Source organism: Leptonychotes weddellii, chromosome 1, assembly GCF_054177405.1.
Source record: "Leptonychotes weddellii isolate Sample4059 chromosome 1, ASM5417740v2, whole genome shotgun sequence".
NCBI classification, from domain to species: Eukaryota; Metazoa; Chordata; class Mammalia; order Carnivora; family Phocidae; genus Leptonychotes; species Leptonychotes weddellii.
Genome location: NC_138369.1, coordinates 96770068 through 96777384, shown reverse-complemented (window position 1 = coordinate 96777384; position 7317 = coordinate 96770068).

The window sequence follows — 7317 nt, the reverse complement described above, 5'->3', positions numbered from 1 at the left end:
ACTCTGCAAACCAACAACAACAACAACAAGAAAAAAACCCACACAAAACTATGATAACACTTGAAAACTGGGTATATTTATCTGTAATATTAGAATGGGGAAGACTTTTCTAAGAATGACACAAAACTTAGAAGTATAAAGAAGATTGATAAATTTGACTACAAAGATTTTTTACATTTCTCTACAATAAAAAATAATAATGAACAAAATCAAAAGACAATTGGTAAACATGGAATACTATTTACAATCTGTATTGTAGGGCTAATTTCCTAAACTTACAAAGAACAGGTATAACCAGTTAAGAAAAAGATGACCAACCCAACAAAGCATTAAACAAAAGGCATGAACAAGGAAGGCAGAAAAAGATATAAATGGCTAACGCATGGATGAGAAGATGCTCCACCTCATTAACAAGTAGGGAAACGTAAACCAAAATAACAGTTTTTCCCAACAGTGATCATTTTATTATTTGTAGGCACAAAGGAGTATTCCGTGTGTGCATGATGACACTTAAGAGGAAATGGAGAACTCAGAAGTTTTTATTGCTAATTTTCACAACTGTAACACTCTAAGCAAGCTTACAAACACAAATGATTGTAAAAACTGAGTAAAGATTTACAGATCTTTGAATTAAAGAGAATTTCTCACAGTTCTTGACAAAATGGGGTTACACTACATTTTCAAAAAGCATATTATGAATGAACTCATATTTAAAAATAATCTGCTGACTATGAATTTCACAATGCTATTACAAGTCAATGCAATGCTTCTCAGTTTGGATGCTATCACACAATACACCAGCAGTTCTTTCAGAAATACCTCCTGCCTTCTTTTGTGTGTCTAGACAAATCATCAGGGTCTTACTTCTAGGTCATTGATATTTCCTTCTGCAAGACATGCAGAAAAATCCTTAATTCTAGTGAGCCAAAATAACACTTTTTAATCTATGAAATTGGCAAAAACCTAGGCTTGATAATACTTTTGCTAAGGTCACGGACACCAGACATCTTCATACACCTTTGGTATAAGAATAGTTGCTATGTCAACACGTATCAAACAGTTTAATTCCCCTTCCTTTTTACTCAGGAATTTCAGTGCTGGAAACTTACACTACAGATACACTTGAAAAAGTTCACAGAATATGTTCATTGCAGTATTGTTTTTAGTTAAAAAAAATAAAACAAAAAGGAAATCCTCTTTAAGGAGGGATCTAGGGAAGGGATTGCTCAAAGCAGGCTACACCATCGCAGGAGCCTGGGGGGAGGGGAGGAGTCACGGACAGTAAATTTGATAACATCAAAGTTAAATCAGTTCTATTTCTCAGCTAATGAAATGGTCCCCCATCTTTTATTTGTACCATGAAGTTTTTGTGTTCTCTTCTTCACTTAATTCAGCCCTAAAAATATTTATTAGAGTCCTACTATGTTCTACACATATTTTATTAGGTCTATCATGGAGCTGGAGCTTGAGGGATTGGTATAATCTGAACAAGCAGAAAAGGCAGGAAAGTCATTCTAGGAGGGGAAACAAGCGCGGGAGCCATGGAAGTTTATGATGTGCTTGATGAGCAAAATATGGCACATCTGAATTACAATGTGAGAAGAGGAGGAGTATAGTTAGAAATAAGCCTGTCTGGGGACACCTGATGGCTCAGTCAGTTAAGCGTCTGCCTTTGGCTCAGGTCAGGATCCCAGGGTCCTAGGATTGAGCCCCATGGGGGGCTCCCTGCTCAGTAGGGGAGTCTGCTTCTCCCTCTTTCTCTCCCTCTGCCCCTCATGTACTCTCTCTCTCTCACTCTCTCAAATAAATAAATAAAATCTTTAAAAAAAAAAAGAAAGAAAGAAGCCTGTGGCCAGACTGTGCTGCAGGAGCATTGTTTTATCAGCAAACGATCGTTATTATTACATCTGTGTTTTTTGCAAAACAACTCTGGCAGCCAAATGCAGGGTGGAATGAAGAGGGAAGGAGGCAAGGAAGCTAATTAGCTGGTTGAGGCAATAGGTCATGAAGTCAGAACGAGGTCAATAGAAGTTAGAATGGAGAAGGTTGAGAGGGTTGGAAACAACTTAGAGATGGTTTAGACACAAGATGGCTACTTATTAGATGTGGGAAGGGGAGGAAGTGAAGTCATTTGAGATAGTATTAATAGAACCTGGTTGTCGATTGGAGATGGGCGGCAAAGGAGGTGAAAGCATTTCTAATTTCATAGCCTAGGAAAAGTTGATCTGGTTAAACAACATAAGGAGCCGGGAAGGAAGGCATTTTGGTTGAGGGCTGGAAGACACGCTAAATTTTGGAGGTGTTGAGTTCGAGGTATCTATGAGGTGCCCGGGTACAGATGTCTGAGTGATATATGGAAAATATAGTCGGAACCTCCTGAGCGAAAAAGACTGCTCCATGGGGAACACAAGAAGAGAAGAGAGTAGAGGTAGAACTTTGGAGAATACCTGCATTCAGGGCTGGGTCAAGGAAGGGGAGTCAGCAAAGGGATTGGAGGAGGAACGGTCAGAGCCCCTAGAGAAAAAGTAGTGCTTTGGAAACCTCAGGTGGAGGCAGCCTTGAATGCCGAGCTGCAGGGGGAGCCGCGCAGAGCCCCCCAGAAGTTCAGCTCCTTGAGCTGCCCCCAGCCCCACTCCAATTCTCTCCAGCTGCTCTCTGAAGTTTAAAGTACAGCAGTCGCCGCTTCTCCAGCTTCGCTTTCTGAGGTCTGGCAGCAGATAATCCTCCTCCTGACGTGTCCTCTAATGTTACAGCACGCTGCCTCGGTCCTTCACCTCATTCATCTCGCCGCGTGGGCATTTCGTCGGCTCTCAGCATCACAAGAGGGGTGAGTACAGAACAATACGATATTTTGAGAGAGAGAGAGAGACCACATCCACCTAACTTTTATTACAGTACGTTGTCCTAATTGTCCTATTTTATTACTAGTTATTGTTGTTCATCTCTTACTGTGCCTAATTTATAAATTAAGCTTTATCCTGGGTATGTGTGCATAGGAAAAAAACATAGTATATATAAATACCATATCTACATATATATCAGTGTTATCTATGGTTTCAGGCATCCATTGGGGGTCTTAGAATGTTTCCCAGGCAGATGAGGGGGACCACTGTATTGTTCAGCTTTTTATATAAAAACTCTCAAACATTTTCTAAAAAACAAGTGCTGTAATCCCCTTTGTCCCAGGATTCACAAATATAAAAAGATACAATTTCCTTACACCTCTAGGCAAGTCAAGGGCAATGGAGCTCACAGTTCTTCAGGCCTTACTTAGTCCAAGGCCCCAACAGCCAAAACCTTCCAAGCAAATAAACAAACAGAAGCAACAAAATACACCAGAGTCGGCAGAAAGTCATGCAAATTGAATTACATTTCTTTTTCCATATAAGAAAACTTGCTTCTGACAAGAATATTGAGTTCCTTTCCTAGGTTTTATAGCATAATGTTCCTGTTCTTTTTTAAAACTTCTAAGAATTTCCCAGCAATCTTTATGCTCCTTAAATCCCGACAAAGCCAAGGACATTCCTCAAGGCTGGCTTTAGTTAGAACTACCTAGGGGACGATTTCTAGACATTTCACTTCATTGAGTTTTTTGGGAGTGTTACTAAACGTTTAAGCATGTAATTAATCCTAAAGCCCTTCTGATTATTTGCTTGGAAAAAAAAATGATTTAGATTGCAATGACAGACTCCTAGACATGGCTTGGAATTTATATAAGAAACCAGTGAGTTATTACAAAAACAATTCAAACCTGTATATTGTCTTAAAGTTGCCAAAACAAATAAACTTAAGATGCAAAGATGTTTTTAATAAAGAATTTTTTAAAAACAGCTGCATAAGATGTATTTATTAAACAGTATTTTTTTTAAAGTCAGAATGTAAAGCAGGCATTGGAAGTGAAACCAGGCTCAGCAAGTCAAGGAATAGTTGTTTCCTGAAAAAAAGTACTAAGGACTCGAGAGCATAACTTGGAGAACTTTTATAATTTTGTTTTATAAATCCAATTTTATAAGGAATAGTCCTCACATTCTCACAAACTGTCAGATATTTTAATAACTAGAAAATTTAATTCTGAGCTACTCTAATTTAGAATTGACTTTATTTGGTATCAGCGTAATAAAGAAAACTTCAGTAAATTCAAATACATTGAATAATACCTTAACTCAGCTTCTCCTTCTGGTCTGGAAATAAGCGGTTGTCCTTCTCCCTTTTAGAGTTAGGCCTTCAGATCCCAGACTTTAGATCCAGTCTTTCCATCCTCCTCAAAAACTTACCAACTCCATTGGCATCCTCTTTGTGACACCTTCATTCTTTGGCTCTACCGAATCCTTCAGTTTTGTCTGTAAGTGGTCTCTCTGTCTTGGAAATAAATACACCTGTGAATGTAGTCCTGCGATCCCTCTGGGATCTACTCCTTTCTCTTGTTCCTTTCACCAAACATTTCCTGATTGGCTGTCCTGCCAATTCCATTCTTGTCGGTGCCATGCACTCAGGCCTTTAGCTCCTGCTGCAAAGCTCCTGTCCGCCATTCTACTCACAAATTTGTTCATCAAATCAATGGACTTTTCTCAAACATCATTCCTCTTGAACTCTTTACTATCTGGCCAGCCCTTCCTCAATAACAAGCTACCATGCATGGATCGGTATAAAACAGATCACATGAGTTTTTGCAATGGTTAAGAACATAGATTTTGTTGTCAGGGAGACCTGGCGTCACCATTTTGTAGCTCTTTAACCATTGGGGGAAATTCTTAAATTTCTCTGTCTCAGTTTGTTCATCTGTAAAATTAAGTAACTCTTCCTCCTAGGTAAGGTATGAGGATTAAATAAGAAAATACATGTAAAATTCTCAGTATACAGTAAGCACTCAATAAAGATTACCTCTACTACTCACCCCATCTTTCTGACAACTCCCTAGTCTCCTTGCTGACTCCTCTTCATTTCTCTGTCCCTAAATGTGGATTTCTCCCAAAGCTTTGTGCTGCCCTCTCTCTACAAGCTCTCCCTTAGATACCCCATCTCCTCATTGTTTCCAGTATGACCACTACACTATAACCTTCTAGTTCAGGCATGACTTCTCTGCCAAGGTCCGTCCAGTCCCCCTTTCACAGACTGCCCTTAAGCACATTCCTCCCTGAATGAGCTGTCCTCCCTCAAATTCAACTCATTAACAAAAGGATCTTATCTTCTACCTCCTCTAAACTACCCCAGGAGCATCACAGGTGTGGGATCTCAAAGTCATTTTTAAATCATTCCTCTTCCACAACTCCCTGCCCTTCACATACACAATATCCTGTTTTATTTTCTAATCTCATTTCTGGTTATGCCTTCTCTTTCCAGTGACCAGCATTCTGGCCTAGGTCCTAATCTTCTCACACTTCGATTACTGAAATAGCCTTTCAAATGGTCTTCTTCCACCATCAACAGATTAATTTTCCTGAAATGACAATTGTCCTATTCAAAATCCACTGACACTCTTGCCCCCCAACATTGTCTACAAGATGAAATACAATTCTTTAGTCTTTAATTCAAAGTCCTCCACATGCAACAAGAATCAACCTTTCTAATTTTGCCTTCCAACTAAAATCCTCCAGGTTAGAAGGTATGTCTGATTCATCTTTGTATCCCCCATGTAAATCACAGTCCCAGTCAATAAATGTTTGCTGAACTGAGCTAATATAGCTCATGTCCTCCCACAATTATAGGCATTTGTTGATTGAATGTTAAATTCATTCTTCATTCAATTCATTTAACTAATACTTATTGTCAAAGTGCCTGAAACTAGACAAGCACTATAATTACACAGTATTTATAATGAGTAAGCATATTAATCAGGATAGGCCACTTGATGCTGTGGGAACAAATAATCCCAAACTGTCAGTGGCTTCACATACAGTATGTTTATCACCCACACAAAGCTGGGCAGGTGACCTTCAGTGAAACTGCCTTCCATATGGTGTCCTGGGATTCCTGCATACTTGAATTCAATGGATGTCCATATCAAAATATCCTTCCACAATCACCATGGCCAGAAACAACAGCATGGAAAATCATATGCCGGCTCTTACATACTTACACCTGGAGGAGACATGCAGCATCTCCATTCACATTTCATTAATCAAAGCAAATCTTATGCCCAATGTCAAGGAAATGAAGAAGAGATATCCTCCCACTTGTCCAGGAAGGGAAGAAGAACCAGAGGACTGATGCATTAGGAATGAGAACAGTGGGCTAGTCAATGAATCAGAGTTCAATACAGCTGCTCTCCAGCTGTAGCTTGTGTCTGAATCACTGCAGAGTTTGTCCAGTCAGAGATCACTAGGCCTCATCCCCAGAGTCTCTGATTCAGGAAGTCTGGGTTGGGACCAGAAATTTTGCATTTCTAGCAAGTTTCCAGGAAATGCTGATGCTGCTAGTCTCACTTTGAGAACCACTGGGTCAAAATATACCTAAGCAATCTTTTCCTATTTTAAGTGGTCCCTGCTCTCAAAGAGCCCACAATTTAAATTGAGTTGGAGTGAGAAGAAAATGTTCCTACTGAACTGAGATAAATATTGGCTTCAAGTATTCAGGACTGGCCTAGAACAGTAAAAACAATAGCTAAAGTTGTTGCATCTCACACCTCCTTCCACTTGCTGGCTTCCGCTCTATCTTTTTCACTTCTTCCTTCCCCATTCTCTTCCTCTCCTTTCTCCCCTCTGACAGGGGATTTCTCCCTGCCCTTATTGCTCCACCGTCCCATGGATCCATTTCTAGAGTCCTAAATTTTCCTTCCCAACTGGTCCCCTTTTCCTCTCAGTCACCGTGAGCTCATAGTTTTGACATTTACTCCCACCAATGACCATTCATAAAATGTTTGCTGTTATCATTGAAAACCTAAAAGAGTACATCACCCACTCTGATCAGTTCAGCCTAAGGCCCAACTGGGTGCTTCTGCGTATGAGTTTCTATGAATCACTTTTTCCAAAATATTTATTTCTTCTAACCAGTGTGGCTCTCTCTTTGGGAAAGATGGACAAGAGATGGAGGAAATATGAGAGTGTACAAAACTCAGGACCTGGTGGCAGGGCAGGTTGGAGACAACTCAAGTGAGTAGGCCATCACTACTGCTCCCATGACACCATCCATCACTGATCTTGTGGACCAGATATTCTGTGGTCTTGTTGGAGACTTTCTCCAGTCTCCCTGGCAGGCATGACTATCCGGTATCAACCCAAGCTCTGGTCATCTTTGCAGGTGTCAGGACAGAGGTAGTCCAGGTAACAATGAAAACTTTCCCCACACCATCAGTGAGGCACCATCCATGTGCCTCAACCC